The 19,465-nt window shown below is 39.5% G+C and overlaps 1 pseudogene; it reads left to right on the top strand.

Annotated features, from left to right (window-relative positions):
- Positions 1-19,465, top strand: part of LOC117232965 — a 104,465-nt pseudogene that overhangs the window by 33,895 nt on the left and 51,105 nt on the right.

Raw genomic sequence — 19,465 nt, 5'->3', positions numbered from 1 at the left:
TTCTCAAGCCTTCGATTTAATTTCACCGGCCAGTGCAGTGCCAGAGAATCTCTGCATTCTGACCACATGGAATTATACGTCACAGAAACGCAATTGATCGATCGTAACGATTTTTACGCCGTAAAATTGGCAGTGCTCACTGGTAAAGTGGTTTTGGTCTGTTTCCCCGCCTTTTTCTCTTTCAACCCCTCTTTACAATTGTTCCGATTGCTTTGTTTCGCTGAGTTGTTCTCTTTCTGCTCGTTCAATGGACTTTGCTCTTTGTCCCGTTTCACTTCTCTGAAAGTGTACGTTGAGAAACTTTCAACTAAAAAATACTTTTACATGTGTATCGCTCTTTCTTTTTCCTTTCGTCTTTGCAGCATTATTTGGTGAAATATTTCGATGGGAATGCCAATTTTGTTCTACAATAGCGTTAATGATGTTATTCGATACAGTTATGAAATGGGAGATAGTTGCTTGAAACAATTAATTAAACTGTGTTACAGAAACTTGTGACACTCTATATTAAACGGGAGGGGAAGCCGGAAATTATTGGAGAATCAGGGTCAATCAATGGTTTAAGCGTCACTCGATATTCTGTGGATGAATTTTCGAGGATAGATAACGTAAATCGGATCACGAAAATCCCTGTCTTACAGGTTACGATGGCGAATTAACGCGAGATCCTAGGAGAGATTGTTCGTGATCAATGGTTTGATCGACGACGGTTTCTTTCGCCAACTACACACAATTCATATTGTACATTCCGTCGCGTACAATATTTCCATTCTAACATCGTAATTGTAAAGAGGATAAAAGTTTTTACCCGTTATGAATGAAATAAACTTCTTATTTTTTGATTGTCAAATTTTCGACCCAGCTCGATTATTAATTAATAGACTCAATGTAATCATGACAGTAGTGTCTCATTACAGAACTAATTTCAAAATGTTTTACATAACATGTATAACAGATACAAGAAGTTACCTATAGCAAATGTTCAAATTACTATCGTGAGCCGGTGTATCTGATTCATATTATTATAATACGCTAGAGATCTCACAAACCGATTTTCGACAAATCCTATCATTGATCTCACGGGTTTCACGGAAAGTCAATCACCACGTAGACGCAAAGTCATGAAACTAAATGTAGAGTCCCCAGAGAGACGTCTTCTGGAGCGGTGTTCCATGTCCTTGGGAATATACTCACCAGCGGCATAATCTACGGTTAAATCTACGGTATAACCTGGATTGTTCGACTAAATCAATCTTGATTAATCCCCATGGCTATCCCGCTGGGTCATTAAAACGTTCTGAAAGGCGCAACGATGTTTAATGATCGCCTGTTAAAGGGATTTTCGTTCACCACCGGTCATAATGGAAGGACATTAATGGGTCCGTGGGTAAATGCGCCAGATATTTCATTTGCATACGACGAAGGACTGTGGAAGGTAGTCGTAAAGACCGGGCTCACTGCCGTCAGCTTAAGACTGCGCAGTCAGAAGATTCAAGTAGTAGCGGATGACACTAGTCAGGCAGCAGTGCTACTCTATTTCGGCGGATGTTTCGAATAGTTCTTTGGATGATTAAACTTGAGACATTCCGTGTTTAGTCACTTAATAATTTAAGAATGAATTCTGTATAACTAAATAAGTTGAAACATCGTACGTAGCATACATTGCATTCATTTTGCTATATACTTTGACTCATTTTCGACTCAATTGTCTCTGTATCGTTATAACATTTCTCAAATTACGAGGATAATGTTTATAATTTGTTACATCGTTTCAATTTTATATTAGAGATTTTTTCAAACACCGTGAACGAATTGAAACATGATTCGCAACGCGATGAAGACATTCTAACTCCCCTTATGTTGCATGATAGCGTAATTAACGGTAATTAATTATTGGTTAATTGGGCTCTACAAAAGCCAAGCGTTGAATTTTCTTTGAAAGTTCATTATCCAAATTAATCGTTTGCCTCTCGAAAAGATACATCCCCATCTTCATCCTAAATTATTTAATCTCAAAGGAACATTAATATGTCTCTCCGCTGACAGTTTCGCGATGATCACGTTCCGCTTTAACACGGCGCAAGGAAAAATCACGAGTCGCCGAATAACAAAGCGGCACTTTGTTGCATTAAAAATAAAGCCGGCGGTGGCTCTGTAGCGAGCGAGGCTATTTTTTTCCCTCGGCCGGATTATGTAAATAATGCATAAGTCAGAGCGCAGGGGTGAGGCGTGCGACACACGAAGAATCCACTTCGCTGTTGTAATTCAGCCCGTAATTAAAACGCATAACCTTATCTAACTGCGTGTAACGCGCGAACCGGAGACAACTCGAAATTACGAGAGGGTCCGTGACATATGAAAATTAGCCAACGTGCCACGGAAAAGGTGCTGGCGTTGTTCGTCGAAACGTTCGTCGAAACGTTCGTCGAAATTTTCACCCCTCGCGAACTTTGTCGCCAAAGAACCGGGAAGCAAACCAAACCTCATTAAGCTGCAGAAACACCGGTTTATTAACTTTAATTGGAAACGTTAATCGACTACTAGTGTCGGTTCTTAAACTCCCTAAAATGTGACCAAAGGGACGAGAACATCAAAGCCCGGGTCGAAGCGAATTAACATAGATCAACGGTTCGTTTCCCCTTTTTGTTTCATCGGTGGTTAGTCTCTGATACTTCTCAAAGTTAATTAAACGTTGAGATACGTTTGCTGAACGATTCGCCGATAAAAACTGGTTGCATACGAATCGAGCTGATTTCCTAGATAAAATACATTTCTGGTTATAAGTGTCATAATACCTATATAGATATTAATAAATTAAGTATCAATATACTTAGTATAAATTGGATATATCTTTCATTATTTTTACTTTATCACAGTATTATTATAAGCCTGTCATTTTATTAGCATCATTAGTCACGTATTTCAACTTTTAGTTGCTCTTCATCGAGATTTATTTATATTTTTCCCGGATTAATTATTCATTTCCTATGTTTATATTGTGAAATTTCTGTGTGCCAGAAAATTGATTATCCCGCTTCGGCTGAGCACACGAGGTTCCTCATAAATTAATTACTAATCGTTCAAACGAAAGTTGAGTTCGCCCATGTGACAAATGTAGTTATCACAGGCGCGAAGTTGTTCTGGAACGAACGGCGAGATAATGCGCGTCGATACGCGAGATGAACGTGCTCGTTCACTCTCGAGGAGGCGAAAACTACAACTAAGCTCGACGCGTAAATCATGATTCTCGTTAGCTCGATTTGAGCCGATTACTGCTCAATGGGGAGAGAAAGATTTCACGACAACGGTGTTATAATCCGAATTGGATTAAAACACATAGGGTGTGTCGTTTTATCTCAGATGTATAGATAAAACTGTTTAATTGTACACCGCAGAATCGTTTTAATTGTAAAGCTCTCTTCGCTTCTTATCTGATGAAGATATACAGGGTAGTCCACGCAGCTGTTCCATTTTATAACTCTGTTACCAGTACAGTTACAGAAAAATGCCAAAGGAGAAAGATGAATGGTTCAAGGAGTACTACATCCGTAGGACTATATTTTTTTTAGAAGTGCAATGGTGCATGTGCAATCAACAATTTCAGTATTTTTTTACCTAGATATATTCCTTTCGTCATTCTACGAAAGAGAATATTGATGTAACACGGTCGAGAACTGTTTAATTTAAAAGATACTTTGACTTTAATTTTATAGAATGTCATATGAAAAACATCAGGAAAGACCTGACAGTGACGCAATACTCTTACATTTGTGTTTTCATTGTCTTAAGTTTAATGTTAATAAATTTTACATTAAAAATGATATTACAAGTGTTGATTGTACACGCACCATTACGCTTCTAAACAAAACATGATCCTACGTATGTAATATTCTTTGGATCATTCATCTTTCTCCTTTGATGCTTTTTTGTAACTGCACTGGTAATGGAATTATAAAGTGAAGCAGTTGCATGGACCATTCTGTACATAATATTTCAGATATTTCTACGTATGCAAAATGATTTTAGTGGCAAATAATCTTCTTTGCCTCATTTCATTTAGTGTTTATCTTAGAGCCAAAGAAGTAGAGTAGGATTTTATACTTATACCTTTCATTTAATGGTATTTCTATCTATGTCATATAGTTTACGATAGAACTCCACTTATCCATACTTTGTTATTGAATCAGTTAATGGACTTAACAACTCTGTTTCAGATATACGAACGATAGTTAAATTTCCAATATCCGAACGGTTACGATCGTTCGGAGCTACAGTTGTACGAATCTGTATGAAAATGTATCTTTATAATGGAATTATAATATGTGTACGTTAATTTGTGTTCAGAATAAATTGCATGTACGTTGGAGAACAATTAATGATATTTCAATACTTAGTATCGAAAGTAATTACGATTTATGAGAAGAGATAGAGAGAATTGTATTCATTCATCACCAAAATGTTTCTACAAGATAAAAATCTGATCAAGTTTTTCCACATCTCCTTTCGCAACACAAAGAACAGTATTAATTTAACAACTCCGCAAATTTATGCTATAAATTTTTAAATAATCTCTCTTGTGATCTGGAAGCCTTAACAAAAAGGAAAGGAAAGTTACGATCGCTTTCGAATATAAAGAAATGTTTCGTAGCACGCAAAGACAAAGCGCTGCAAGAACGTATTAGCCAGAAATACGCAGGTAATTAAACGGCAGGCCGCTTAACGCGACCAAGAACGCATGACGTGAAATAACGTACGTGCTGCCTAAGGACAGTGCCGAGTATCCGTCGTTCCAACGCGAATAGCCGGCCGTGTAATAACTGCTTGTATTACGTATTAATGCCAGGTCCCACGCTTTCCTCGTTTCCAACCTCGATCTCGTGACGCAATCGGTGAAAGTATATAATAAGCGAACGAGCATAATCGATTAGTCAGGGTCCGAGTGTTGTTTCCTCAACTGCGTGTTGCGTCGATTATTCGTCTGTTTCGCGACGCTTTTCATTCCGCTACCAGAACGAAACCACACAGCTACAGCTTGTCGTCGAATTACAAGCAGGAAAATCGGACGTGACGATGATTACAAAGCCGTCGCGACACAGCAACGCATCTTCCCGTTGACGAGAGGAGACAGACTCGTTCCTCTGTTCTTTCAGTCGTGTAATTACTGCCATTTCCAACCGTTCATTCGTTCTGACGTGCCCCCTAATTTGATTGACCGAATCTTCTACTCCTCTAACGAAATTTCCTATTTTTGTCGCGGAATCCAGTTGCGCTGTTTCCTCCGGATAACACGAGAAAACTATTCCCATCAGAGAAAACTCTTCCGGATGTAGCGCGAGATCTATCAGAAAGAGAAATTATAAACTGTTATTCTGCGAAAGAAAGAAGTACGAAATGGAATTAACGGTTGATTACTTGGTAATTTTATAGACTAAGTAATATGAATTACTCTTCCATCAGTATTCGTATAGTTTCTTTACTCAGTTACCAAGACTTTTTTTTACTCAGTTTCTCTTTGGATTACAATTTTTACCACCAATCTTCCGCCGCTTTTAATTAACTTTTATTCTATTGCAGTTAATACGATCAAATTTTATCCTTCGTTACCTTAAATCAATCATACCTCGATACTATCAGCAAATTATAGCACTCCATAATTTGCAAGTAACTCTCTGGATCCCCAAACCGAACAGCCAACATTGTATGCAACATCGCAACAAATACTGCAAGTAAATCGCTAGCTCGAACAAAGTGCACTGACTTGTCGAGTTGGACCCGTCGGTCGGCAATTCTGCCTTCGTTTTCTATTTAACCAGACAATCCGTGAGAGGCTGAGTTTACGAACAGCGCAGCTGCTTCTTGTCGGTATGTAATTATTGTTGTCCATGACACTGATGTATTACGGTGGTCAGCAGCCACGTGTTTTCCGCACGGGCCTCGGTATTTCTTGCAGTTTCCGCAAACGTATGTTTTCGTGGACGGTTTACTTTTTCCCTCGGTGACCCGTTAGTGTGGAAAAATCGCTCGTTTCCATCTTTCTCGTCACACTGTTGCGCAATTTACTTTTTGGCGGAAGACGTTCTCGCGAGAACACCAGGAAACCAAGCGTTCTATACCCATTAAGAACCACCTGGCTTCTTGCATTTCTCTCCTCTTTATTCCCGAGGGAATACAGTTTAAGACTATAGCTTCCTGTTTCGTCCTTTGTGATTTGTACATAGAAGGAGAAATTATAGAATTCCGGGGATTCTAGAAATTCTATAATTACAGAGAATCGCTCGAACGATCGATATTTCTCGATTGCAAAATTATTAGAAAGTTAGTGAAGACTTCGAGCGAAACGAATGTCGTTGATTATTCCTGAATGTATATAATTTTTCTTATTATTATTTGTTCATTAATAAACATAATCCCTTTGATGTTAAAGACGAATAAGTACTGACTTTTCTTCCCTTACTTTATTTTACTTTACTTTAACCTTCCATTAATTTAAACAAATATGACTTGTACAATCCATTGTAATTAAATATTATATTTTATACATTATATATTTTACATATATTTTATATATTGATTACATCCTGAATGATGGTATAAGATCTATGTTTCCACTGAACATATATTTTATGTTTAAATGCAACTAATCTGTTATATAATATTGTACAATTGACAAAACTTTTGAATAACCCGCTTTCAGCTGTTATGAACCAAATTAATTCAAACTTCGATAAACTGAAGTCCTTGTATCAAAATGCTTTGCAATAATTTAATCGTTTCAATCGTTTCAATCGATAAAATTCTCCGTGAAAAGCCGGTAAAAAGTTCTTGCAAAGGACGTCGGTCTGTTAATCTGAAAAGTCGGCGAAAATTTAACGGCACTGGATTAAATGAGTGTGTTTAATTAAGAGGTTCCGGGAACGAATAATGGCTGAATCATTGAATCAATGCGTAATAGTAACGTCGAACGAGCTTCTAAGCCCGACAGCGTTCTAATCACGCGTCATTATTTATGAAAATAATATCTCAGCTAATGGCCTAAATACGTACATGCTTATCGCGGCACGTCTATATTTCACGGTTAATGCGCTGTGACTGCGGTCGAATCAGTAGATTGCAGCCAGCTGACGCCTGCAACGCGACCTATTACCTCTACGAATCAATTGCCACGCGTTCTTCGATAACCATCCCATGGAACAAGCCCATCGTGGTCTATCGGTGGTTCAGTTTCGATTTACTGCGAACTTTGTCTCCTACACCGGTCATGAAATGCCCAGTATTCTTCTTTCTTTCAATCTGTATATGAAACTTTGTCTAAAACGTAGATATTCTTGCTTTTCATTTGAGGGAATTTCCATTAAAATTCATATTTGGAATATTCATGTAGGAATTATGAATGCCCATTTAAAAGAACGCTTTGATCAATTATTTTAATTGAAGTCCCGAAATTTGTATTCGAGACACAAGGATTATTACTTTCTCTCAGAGAATGTATTAATCAATACTTGAAATTTTTATTTAAGACACAGGGATTATCGACCCTCTTCCGAGACCATTTCGATTAAATTTAATACCCTCTATATCGAAACTAATGAGAATGTCTATCGATCCCTCGGTAATATTCTGTTAAACCTGTCAAACCATCGTCAACACCGATGCTGTTAAATTCACGAGCTTGAAAAGAGATCGTTGTCGTTAAACTGACGAAGAAACGCGTATTATCTTCTTCGTACATCTTCCAGCAAGCTTGAAATTGAAACAGAGGAAACTTAAATTTAACTACTCGGAAAATTAGGTTAACAGGGATTGAGCTCTGTTAGAACCCTATTCGGAAATACGTGTTCGTTGATGAACGCTAGTTCATCACTTCACTCTCTGCGGCCGGTAATAGGAATTAGAGCGTGTTCCGAGGTACGTCCACTAAATAATAAATAGGAAAGTTGGTCATAGGGAAGATCGAAGTATTGCAGAAGCCATGGGCTACTATTTACTGGCTAGTCTGCGGCAACTGCACACCTGTGGCAGTGGAAGTACATCAGCGAGCACGGATTTTGGTCGCTCAGAGTTCCAGGAATGCCACTGGCGGATTAACTCTCGCGAACGAAATCGATTTTTCAGGTACCACAATTCCCTGTCCACAAGAAAATCTCTTAGAAATTTAAATTTAAAAACTTTTTAAAATTCCAGGTGACAAGTCGTGGAATTTTTATTTTGAACATTATTCAGTTACGGAATGTAGCTTTTAATTGCGAACCAGTGGTTTCTATGGGAAATCTGAATTTCTATTCCATTTTCCATTTTTCACAATCTACCGGGGGATTTTAGTACTTTTAATTATGAAAAATTTTAACAAATTACGTCATGATATCATTAAATGAAATGGATATATGAGAATAAGTAATCTGAAAGATTAAACGTCGACAATTTTATGATAGAAGCTATGAGGAGAACGATCGTTTTAGATTTTTTTGTTTTAAAATACACTCGTGACGTTAAATCTCGCACAAGAATGAAATGGAAGACAAAAATTGCTGAAAAGTCGTCGACAGTCTGAAACAAATGGTAAAAATTGACCTTGGCTTTATTTAAGGAGCTGCTCCTAGGAGAGTTCCTCCAGAGACAGATCTTTAATTTACTACCTTTTTACGATCCTGGACTTAACCTTCATCTCCTCTAACTTTATCTCCCAGTGGTCTACCTCGATAAATTCTATCATGACAAAGATCAGTTAAGGATAATGTCGCTTTCTAAAACAATCTTTTAAATCTTTCATTCTCCTTCAATAATAATGCAGCTTTAATCTCGCAAACCAGCCAGCCCGCCTTCTATTGTCCGATTGTTTTTTTTTTTAATTTTTAAGAAATAAAAGTTCACGAGGCACAACAAAGGAAAGAAGAAGATCTCAGCGTGAAACCAAGTTTCTTGAGGTGAAAACTGAAGAGTTGAGACGTTTTAAGTTGCTGAGAGAAGGTGCACAAAGGAAGAGCGGTTCCAGATGTCGTTCACACACGAAGAAACTCTGTTCCTTCGAGCTGAGACACTCGAACCTATTCGTCGTTTGGTCTTCCTTGGTGATGAGCGATTGGAGAACCACGTGAAAGAGCTTTTGTGCAATTGTCGCGTGAATCCAGGCTAGAAACGGCGCTCAATCGAGCCAATCGAATTATCGCGGACACGACTGGTTTCTACAATTAGTCCAACGCAGCGTGTAACGCAGTTTCGATTCGTTTGACAGGATCGATGATCGTCTCGGTTGCTTCTGATAAATTCAACTCGTCGACAGGAATTCATCGATCCGCCTGGAAATAGTACAATGGACGTTCGTTGGCTGGATGCGGGTGGATTTGGTTGGAAGCGTCTGTGAAAAATGCCGTGTCATCGTGGAAACGATAATAAATCGACTTTTCTGGAAAGTCTTCAACGTCTTTGATCTTCTATCGTAGGTCTATTCGAATCATCTTCTCGTCACTGATATTTCTTCTGGCTGAGCCTAAAGTACATGATATTTTCTTATTCTTTCGTTATCGCGTTCAAGATTATTAGCATTTCACATTATACAATAAGTTTAATTATTTTGAGCGTAGATTCTTAAATTGATCTTTTCTATATATGTCGAAAATTATAATTGTAAATTAACTATCGAAACGCATTCTAATGCTGATTGAATTTCGTCGAAAATGATTGAGCTACCTGTAAATTTGAATGTCTGAGAAATTTAAAGAATCATACGCGCGGAATCGTCCATTAGGAGGCGGATACAGATTTCATTATCTCGATTCGGTCGTTATTTTATCGAACTGTCGAGAAGTTGACCGGAGCCCGGCGTCTTTTAGGGACCGATTCAATTGATGGAACGCGGCCACCTAGAAACGGCAGTTTCTACTCGGTCGCAAATTTCATTAGATTCGGTGAAATCGATAAGGCAAATCCCACGGGGTATCGAGGACCTTATTGCGAGTGGCCGTGTCACGTACCTTTATGGAGTTCTCGAGTACTTTCCGCTTTTCGGATAGAATATCAAGCAACGTCTCATTTTGCTGCTACTACATTCCAATATTTCTCGAATCGGTACTCTCCTAAGTTATGAAATTAGACATCTCGATCGTAAATCGATATCACGAGGACGTGGACTACTACTAGGTCGAATGGAGTTCCTATTAAAACCAGGCCTATATACGTCAAATAAAATGAAAATACTTCAAACAATAAATAAGAGCAATATTAAACTTTATTGGATTATCCCAATAAAGGCATATATGAGACTATCGTACAGAAAAATATCAAATATCAAACTTTCTGCCAAATTAATGAGCAGTACTGATATATCTGACTTTTTCCTTTCTGATGTATCTCGACTAATGTGTAGCGGTACTAGACCGCAGAGAAGAACTCTGTTTCCAACGGTTTCGTCGGTACCTAGGATAGCATCGCTGGAAGACTGTTTATGAAAGAACGACGAAATATATACAAGGCCGCGATAAAGCGTAAGTGCCGACAGGCCTAATGGACCATCGATATCCCTTTGGTCCTTCCGTCAAATACTCGGAAGAAGACGTACGTGACCACGATCGTGGACGCTTACGAACACGTGCGTAGAGGGGATATCGAAAGATGGCAAAAGGGAAGAAAGCGGATTAACAGTTCAGTTGTCAGTGAGCAATTGTAATTAAGCAATTGTCATTAAGCAATTGTCAGTAAGCAGTCTTTAGCATGAGTTGAGAGTTGAGTGTTGTAAAGAAGCTGCTAGTCGAGTTAATAAACAAACTGTTAAATAAAATGCCGAGTATTCATTTGGCACCTTACACGTCCTATACCTCAAATATATCCTTCTAGTTACTTTGAAGAACGCAGGATGACGAAAATATTGAAAGAGAGTTACGCGGAATTATGTAGATTTTCTAGTATGGCGATGCTTTCTTACTATTTGTTAAGCTACCTCGCATAAAGCTACACGAAAGATTGTAACCTCGATTTTAACACTAGAACTGCCACACCAGTCAAATTGACTGGTTTTACAATTCCAATTTTAAAATTTCTACTTTACGATATATCTTTTTTCCGCAATGATGTGATGACTTTCGCAACGATAATTAAAAGAATAATATAATGAATTTTATTTTGTTTTTTATGTATTCAAACTGCAAATAATTTTATATCAAGGCTACTTATACCAATACCAGTATAAATGACTGATACTTGTCGAAGTGTAAAAGGATCCTGCAATCCATTTATCGAACCACAATTAACCAGTTTCCTCGTTTCGTACGACTTTCCACACGTTTTTAAAATTTTTATTGCGTAACATCCAATATGACGATATCAGTTATCAGAAAAATTCCGGATCGATCGTTCCATCTAACACTAGAAATACCACACCAGTCAAAACGACTGGTTGTAGCATTTTATAAGTGTGTCAATCCTCGTTTAGGGATCATGGTCCCAGCTGGATTAATAATACCAAAAATGTACTACATAACATGAAATTCCTTCTGTAAAAAAGTAATAAATCGAAAAATATAAAAATATTCTATCATTGCGTGTTTTTCAAAGACCAGTCACCTTGACTGGCCGTGGTAGAAACAGCGTCGTGTTAACTATCGGTAATTCTAGTGTTAATCATAATCATTGCTCGCTGATAAAAAGATTTTGAAGCATTTCAGCCCAGTTTCCTTCGTGCCTGCTAACATCCTCGATGAACCAGGTCAACCGAATCAGACATTGTTCGAATCGATAATCCTCGACGTTCTTTATTCGTGAAATAATCACAATATGTCGGCTCTGCTGAGGTACCCTTATCGGGTCCGTGCGTCTCAGAATTAGGCGTGGTTCGCGAATTTTCCTTCATTCTCGTCAACTGATACCTGATACCGGAGCTGGTATCCGTCGGCTGGTGACAATATACGCGAGAACGGTAGCAAGAATACAGGCGGATATTAAACACGGCTCTGAAGTAAGTTTAATCCGCGCCGTCTCTTGACTCCCTTTCCAATGACGGCGCGTGAAAGGACCCGGAGTTTCGACCGAGCTCGCGTGAATCCCTTTCATCATCGTAATGTGCACCCGCCCCCATTTCTTCCTCTTCCTCCTTCTTGCTCCTTTTTTTCTTGCCATTCGCGTGCACCTTTGTGCACCGTGCCGGGCCGCACATCGAAACAAAGGGCTGCTCGAAGCGCGTCGTGACGTTTCTTCGTCTTCCTCAAACACACGAGACCGCTCGAAACGGATAGAATTATAAAAGGGAGAAACTGTCGTGGACAGGTTAACCATCTTCTTGCGTTCTCCCGCGTAGCTATGCAATTAATTCGAGGTCGTAGCAGTTGAAATATGATTTCCGTTCCGCGAGATTAAAGTACGTGTATCGCTCTTCCAAGAACCGAGGATGACGTCTTAAGAGACTCAGAGAGGAGAAGTCTTCAAAGCGAGAGAACATTTTTGAAACTTAAAAATGTCTCGTCCTTATATTCTTGTGGGAGAATCGCGTTCAAAAAGTCGACTCGGCCGACGTTACACCGACTTATTCTACTTAAAATTCTTGCCTGCTTCTGTCAAAACGAGAATCTGACAAATCCGGCATTCGCGAACAGGCCATGTAGTTCCAATGCTTCCTCGAGAGGAATTCCATTCCGCTCCGACGAATTTTAAAGAGACAGCTACGGATTTTCTTACCTGGATGCGTCGCTGAGCAGCGTAAACTAATTTCCAGCTTCTTGTGCGACTCGACTGCGACGTCATTCCAAGAATTCGATGCTCCTGATTAAATCTCGACGCCGGCGACGATCGCGGAGCCGACCGACGCCTCCCTACCAGATCGATAAATGTCGAGCCGTGGGATAAGTGATCGATCGAAGAATTCTTCGGACGAATTTTTCTGGGCTCGTCTGCTATTCACCGCGAATTCAAGTCAACGAATTTATCGGTACCTGAGTAGTAACGTTCTGTGAGAATCTATAGAAATACGTTTTATTCCATGCGAATAAGTGCTGATCTCGTTAACTCGCGTCTTTAAAAGCCTCGGGCCTTGGTCGCTTAAAAGATGCAAATTAATCTTGTCTTTGATTAAATTGTAAATACCTTTCAATATAATTTGTTGACAGTCAAATAATTCTATCAGAGTGAATTATTTATTCGACGTCTAATCAGATACGATCACGATCTGCTTGATAACTTCTTACAAAATTAATTATCTTCGAATTAAGTATCAACTACACTGTTCTTATAGCAGGTCAAATAACTAGCACTTTCGAATCAAGCCATTCATTTAGCGTCTTATCAGCTATACCAACAATCTATTTCTCCAACGAAAACTGCAACTTCCTCGACTCCTCCGGTTTCCCTTAGACGCTTGCTAAATCGTTATTATCGCCCCGTAAGCAATTCAAATCAGCTTAAGTACCCATCTATCCCAACCTGCACCAACTATGTCTATAATCTACTTTCCCTGCACAAGACTTCGTAACAGTGGCGCAAGTTCACTTGGCCCGACTACGCGTCCAAAACTTGAACCCCGACCATGCGACGTCTAAACTCGGTTATTATTGCTTAGTAAGCGATTCCTGTCATCTCGGACGCTCGTCGAATGTCTTGCCAGGCACATCCATAATCTACTCCTCTCTCCAAGTGGAACACGCTAAACGATCAGGCTGGGAAAAGCATTGATCAACGTCACTGGCAGAAATCCGTTTCGCAACGGTTGACCGAACCGTCGACTGTTCCCTACGGTGAACATCGTCTCCATTCGCATTAAAAACTCCTAAACACCGTTTGGTGGAAATGGCAATAGGTCGAGTCGCGCACGACCATCGATGAATCGAAAGAGGAGCTTGCAGACCGTGAAAGATCGAGGACCGCGTTGTCGATGGTGTAATGGACCGTTTTTTCCCAAACACGCTAGCAACGATCGTGTCGCCTTTCCACGGGACGATTTCGCTTTATCGAGCTCGCTTCGACGAATGCCTTTTCTCGCGATTTTTCTTCCCCGCCCTGGAACCCATCCCATTTTCTATTGATTCACGCGCCGATGCTAGAATTGATAGGTAAAACTTTTCATCCATCCACTCACGGCGAATTATGTTCCTGTAGTATCCCTGTTTTCTGTCTGTTTCTCTCCTTTTAAAGTAGGATAAATCCATCGACTGCACAAGATGTTTGCGAAGGTTTGTTAATGTTTCACCCTTTCATAATCACAATGTTAAAACACCTAAGTACGTACGAATATCGAAGAATTGTAAATGATTTTCGAAAACTTGAGAACGCTCATGGCAGTGTCAATAGATACACCGGAGAAAATTCGACGACAAATGCTCCCGCATGAATTTTTGCTTCCAAGCATTTGTTTGTCCAAGAATACTTCACAAATGTTTCTCTGAAAACGTTCGCGAACATTTTCCAGCATTTGTTACAAATGTTCGGTGGGTAGGTGATTTAACAGAATAAACGTATTCTCGCGAGACTAACGATGATCGTAGCATACATTTTCCTATCTTTGACCGTAATTTCTACGGTCCGGAAGCTACTGTCCTATTTTTCATCCCTCGCCGAGCCAGCAAAGAAAGGTGAAACACGAGTGGCTACCTAGCGTGTATCTCGAAGTGGTGCTATCGCGGGTCGGTGATCTTTTGGTCTGGTCCGTGGTCACGGAACGGGTTCACGTTCACGCAGGAACCACGATCGTACGTCATTTCGAGGCGATAACCGTTGTGTTACGAAGACCGTGCGGCGCTGCTTGGTATAAAGCCAGTTTTCCATGAAGTTTAAAGATAAAAGGGTTGCGTAGAAAACTGGACGAAGAAATCGAGGATTTCTGGAGGACGAAATAAATGGATGAAATTGCTTCTTCTCTCGTTGGTAAAAGGGTCTATGGTTGTTTCTCAGGAGAGAATTTCTCAGTGATGATTTCACCGATATTTCCGATATTAATACTTCTTTTATTGTTTATGACGTGGAGTGGGAAGCTCTTTGGTTTATTGTACGTTCGATTCGATAAGGAACTTTTCAAAAATATTATTACATTCGGAATCACAAATATAGAAATCTGTCAGGAAAATGGTACAATTTGGCTTTGAGAATATCAGATGAACCGCTACGAACACTGCGCAGGTGGAATTATGCGTTAAGAGGAAACGTATTCCATGCACGAGTTCTCAAAGCAACCGCGAGGAAATCTGGCTTCAGAACTTCTGACCGGGAAACTTAAGCGGTATTCAAAACATTTAACGGTTTAAGTGTCAAAGCGCAACGATGAAACTTACCGTCTGCAGCTGGATAATATTCCTGCTTGAGAAAGTATATTGCGAAAGTAACTTTATTCTCTCTTAATATTCGAACCGTTTATTCTCTTCTACGAATGAGTTTTCGTTATATATGAAGGAAAAGTCGTGAAATAAACGGGAAAATTGTTTACGACATATAACCGGAGTATAATTAATCGACAATGGTACAAATTAGTCCGAAAGACAATGTAAGAGACAGAGAAAGAGAGAGAGAGAGAGAGGAAGCTGAGATAACAGCAGAAAGTAGAGTCGAAGAGAAAAAGTGGAAAGAAACGAGACATGGGAGAGAGAGGAGATTGCGAAGAAAAGAAGTTGCCATGAGGAGAAACTGACGCAGTTGAGGGAAAAGTTGCAAGGTAACGGGCGACGACGGCAACGTCGAGAGCAATGTGGGTGCTGAGTTAACACGTACACGGGTGTAGCCGAGGTATTTGTCTTACTTTCGAAGACACTTGCTCTTGGACACCAACAGACATAGGACAGAGCCAAGCCTCCACCTACGAAGCGTTAAAAAGAGTAAATAGCGGAAAGTTCCCCAGTACGTTGCACGGGAAAGTAATTTGTTTCACCGATGAATTTCTCCTTTGTGCCAGTATCTGCCTTAAACGATCGCACCCGTGTGCTATAAATTCGTGTAAGGATAAGCATTAGTACCGAGAACGTGACGACTCGGTGCATAAACGTATTTGCTTCCCTAATTCAGTGGCTTGAAATCGATTCCAACTTGGTGTGAGAATAATTTATAATGGGAAAATTTCACTTGTCAATTACATCTCTGATGATCGTCGTAAACCATGAATAATTAAAGCTTTAAAACGAATATATCCAGTAACTGCAGGATACACAAATTTTGGACACAACGTAATTCGTATGTGCTCTTAAAATATCCAAAAATTCTACAGTCTGAATTATTAAGTAAACTCAAATTAGCATCTTCAGATATCCAGATAAATACCAATCTTCCCTGAATATATCCACGCTAATGGAATATCCGAGAGTGAAGTATCCAATCTGTATAATTACATTAACCTGAATGGATATTCTTACGGGTCAAAGTAACATCAGATCAAGATATAATCAAATTCTCCGGCTCTATTCGCACCAATTAAAATCCCAAACGACCCATATAACTTAAACCTGAATTACAATATATTTCATAAGGATCAATAATTTCGAGTAACCCCGCGAGCCAATGGTGTTAGCTTCCAACAATTATACATCAGCAGCGACTAGACACGATTACAATAGTCGTAAGCGTAACTGCATCAATCAGCGTCACCAATGAACCGCACACGCATCAACTACGTAATTATACAAACTGAACAAGGACGAACAAGATAGACAGAGAGAGAGAGAGAGAACAGACTCGCTAAGCTGCGCGTTAGCTACGTAGACGTAGAAGCAGCAACCGTTGTCCTTGCCATATTAGCCGTTGTTTAGTGACCGTAGTTAGTTCATTATTGCGCTCCAGGGACAACGGAACAACGGACGACCGGAGATGTCGAGGAGACGCTCGACGTCTCTAAGCGTCGTCAGCCTAAACAGAGAGGAGAGAGAATGCAGATCATGTAGCTAATTGGTCAGATAGCCAAAGTGGCGAACTGTCGGTGATGCGCAGCCGGCCTGTTCTATACTTGGAACATTCGCTCGAATTTGTCCCCTACCGAAATTTCTGTCGTTCCATTAATTAATTTGCACGACTTGTCGAATGTGTGGTTCTAACAAAATATCGGGGACAATGTTGCGGACATACCGAGGGAGAGATCGCCCATTTCTGCTCATCTGTACAGGTACAATTTCCCCCGGTAATAATATGTGGAAGTTATAAATGAAGAACACGAGAGATAGTATTTCCCATTTGTTACAGGGAAATAATTTTAAGATTCGATAGGTTGTCAATTAATTGTATAATATCAAAACCGAATTTATGAGCGAACACGACAAATGAAGTACTTGATAAGCGATTTTTAAATTATATATTCTTCGCCCCATTGATCGTTTCCAACATGATTCTTTGCCTGACCGTTTATAAAATTTCTTAAATTTATCACCTGTTTTCAGGAAACTTGTATCTGTGGATCTAGTAAGTTGTCCATGTGGCATCGAAGTTAAGAAATCAACGAAAATAAGTATCGTGTTTCTGTGATCTTCATATAGTATTCGTACAACAATTTCAGTCATAAAAGCCACGTGTAAAGTTCCTATCAAAATTATTCTTCCAACGTAGATATAATTCTCGGAACAAGAAGCTTTAAGTGTATCAAGGATAACGAATAATCTCCTTCCTTTTATGCAAACGACGATCTATCTCTTGAAATTAATTACAGTTAACTACATATATCCGAGCAAGAAAGTTTCTTCTCGTTAACAAGATTAATTGCGTTAATCGAGCTCGACGGAGGAACTTCGTTGAAGGGGAAAGGGTTTCAACTTAACACGATTCCATGTCCGATTTCATCGTGGACCTACAAGTGTCCAAAATTCGAAACCTGTAGAACAGACGTGCAGTTAGGATTCCGGAGAGAGCTCGTTTGCAGAACCCAGACAAGCACTTCGGCTACGTCAACAAGAATGCTCTTAACTAGTCGCGCACACTGTTAGGCGGTGTCTTGTTCGAATCTTGGATCGTCGCCACAACCCGCTTTCAAGCTCTTCCAGAAATTGAAAGATGTCTGGCCGCGCAGATACTCGTCACTTCCATTAGAACAAGTCGCGAGCGCGAGAGCTTTTACACCGCGTTAACGCTATACAGGACACGCTATACACGATTGGAATCAGAACTCTTGTGTAATTTATTTTTTACGAACAACTAAACAATGTTCTATCATATTTTCTCTTTGTTTCTGTTCTATTAATAAACTTCACCAATTTTTTCTACAAATCTTTCAAATCTCAAAAATCGATTAAAAACAATTTGGGAATCATTACGCTGTTGAAAATTTGATCCTTGATAAAAATACGCTAGCGTAGCGTATAGATTTCGCGAATAATTGAAACGTCGAACAATCATCGAGTAACGCTGACTGGATGTACAATTCATGATTCATATTTTGCAAGATTGAAGGCGTGCTTTTCTTACACTCGCAGATTCATCGTTCTCCGGAAAAATCCCTGGTTGGAGAAGGCAGGTGTGACGAACCTTCAACGTAATGTGCATACAACCACAAATTAATGCTCTCTGTACACAGTTTACTAATAATATAGTATCGTGGACAAAAGGCCTAAGAGATATCAAATAAACCATAAACAATGTCGCGATAGCCGAGGCGTCGTCGGGCCCTTTTCGTAGAAAAGGCCTACGTGACCCTGGCCACAAGCGGTTGCGGAACACGTGCATGGTGGGCGTAAGAAAAGACAAAGGGATGCTAGAACAGGCAGTGTCAGTGGAGAAGCCAGAGAGTGTGAATCGAGAAGTCTGAGAGTACGAGTTGCGTTGTCTAGATAGTGTTGTTAGCGTTGTCGAGAGAGTGTAGTCCGCGTAAGAGAGAGAACGTTGGATCCGTAGTGACGAGAGTTGCAAATTAACTATTAAGTTGTCTAAACTATAGTTTAATCAACATCTGTACAATCCATTCATTGTAAATAAATAAATCATATATATTTACGATACTACAATAATTGATAATTATCACGAAACGGAAAGGAGCTTTGATTGTAAGCACCTGCGGATAGATTACATAAGATCTCATAATATTTGTTGGATAGGTTTATATATACATTTATGTATATTTTGCATGAATTTCCACTTGTAATCGTCGCAGAGATCAATTTCCTTGGATTGGATTGGTTCTCAATATTTACCATAGCTGGAAACAACTTCCACATCAAAGTGAAATCCGGCTTCGCTTGACTCCGATATCAGCAAATTTTCCGTTAGAATATTCGTGATCACGGGCAAACATCGAGAACTGTGCGATAGCCTCAAAGGAAAGAAATAAGCAGCTGCCAGAAATCAAATTCTAACTGCAGAACACTCTCATAACTGAATCTCGAGTATGCTCGTAGAATTTATCTCCCGACTTCACGAAACTAACGGAAAAATACAAAAGACTGTGTGTATATATATATACACGAATTTACAAATCTTTCACGAGAGAAATAAAGAGGCCTGTAATTAAACAAGCTTTCAGTTTCGAGTTGCCCGAACAAAAAATAAATCTTGCAACTGTCTGGAACGAAGAATAAAGAAATTCTAACTGTGT

The sequence above is a fragment of the Bombus vosnesenskii genome, unplaced genomic scaffold, assembly GCF_011952255.1.
Source record: "Bombus vosnesenskii isolate JDL3184/JDL3185 unplaced genomic scaffold, Bvos_JDL3184-5_v1.1 scf7180000013263, whole genome shotgun sequence".
NCBI lineage: Eukaryota > Metazoa > Arthropoda > Insecta > Hymenoptera > Apidae > Bombus > Bombus vosnesenskii.
The sequence above is the reverse complement of the archived record's forward strand: the minus strand, read 5'-3'. Positions and strand labels throughout refer to the sequence as shown.